The sequence below is a fragment of the Hyaena hyaena genome, unplaced genomic scaffold (assembly GCF_003009895.1).
Source record: "Hyaena hyaena isolate Hyena2069 unplaced genomic scaffold, ASM300989v1 scaffold_335, whole genome shotgun sequence".
Lineage (NCBI taxonomy): Eukaryota > Metazoa > Chordata > Mammalia > Carnivora > Hyaenidae > Hyaena > Hyaena hyaena.
The window spans coordinates 1,311,545-1,312,828 of NW_024080968.1; the positions used below are offsets into that span (position 1 = coordinate 1,311,545).

At 58.4% G+C, this 1,284-nt stretch overlaps 1 protein-coding gene across 1 annotated transcript in view; it reads left to right on the top strand.

The window, feature by feature from the left end:
* The window catches only part of EYA2 (EYA transcriptional coactivator and phosphatase 2), a 268,108-nt gene that overhangs the window by 265,487 nt on the left and 1,337 nt on the right, over window positions 1–1,284 (top strand). The gene's annotated exons all lie outside the window — the stretch shown is intronic.

Sequence of the window (1,284 nt, forward strand, 5' to 3'; positions counted from 1 at the left end):
CCCCGCGTTGGGCTCTGTGCTGACTGCCAGCTCAGAGCCTGGAGCCTGTTTCAGTCTGTGACTCCCTCTCTCTGACCCTCCCCTGCTCACACTGTCTCTCTCTCTCCTAGAAATAAATAGAACATCTAAAAAAAATAAATAAAATAAATTTAAAAAAAAATAAAAACATTTATTCGTTTTTGAGAGAGAGACAGAGCGCAAGGAGGGAGGGGCAGAGAGAGACACACATAGAATCCGAAGCAGGCTCCAGGCTCTGAGCTGTCAGCACAGAGCGTGATGAGGGGCTTGAGCCCATGAACTATGAGATCGTGACCTGAGCCGACATCGGACACTTAACCAACTGAGCCACCCAAGGCGCCCCTAAGGGACTAATACTGAAAACACTGGGTATCATAGGCCGACATATTGAAATCCAAACTCTACATCATGACACAGAGGAGCTCCGGCCCCGCACCCACACACACCTGCACGCTCGCACACCTGCACACTCACACACCTGCACGCTCACACACATGCATGCTCACACACCTCCACACACGCACACATGCACACATGCACGCTAACACACATGCACGCTCACATACCTGCACACATGCACACTTGCATGCTCGCACACATGCACACACGCACACATGCACACACGCACACCTGCACGCCCCCACGGTGCCCCAGCACCTTGCTTGACGGCGTTCCCTCCTCCTGTCCCTGTGCACCCAGACATACTCATAATAGCAGCGCTTCGCTTATGTGCCAAGCAACGGGCGCAGCCGCGACAACTGTATACACCAAAGCTTGTCTCCCGGACCAGGTAGCAGCAGAGGAAACAGACTGAGACGTCCTGCCCGCAGGGCCCGCGGCTCTGTCTAGGTGACTGGCACATGTTAGGGAGGGGCGAGAGTCTGGAGGGCACCTAGCAGAGACTCTGCTCGTGAAGTCTTGGTATCAAGGCCAGTGTTGTAAGGACGGCTTTCTCACTGCAGGACTTCACTCTGGGTCAGCGCACCGCCTAAGACCACGCAGGCCCCGGGGGAGGGCAGAGGGTCAGACAGTCACAGGCTCCGGGGGAACAGGGTGAGGCCGAGCTGGCGGACACTGGCCAGACAGGGGTCTGCCTCCGGCTCGGGAAACACCCTCGGGGTGCGCTGACTCGGGTGGCCTTCTCATCGGGCTCTGACTGTGGGTGCGGGAAGGGGATGGCCAGGGGGGAGGGCACGGGCAAGGTGTGACCAGCGGGGGCACGCGGGGCGGGGGGGGAGGGGGTGGCCAGCGGAGAGGGGAGGGGGG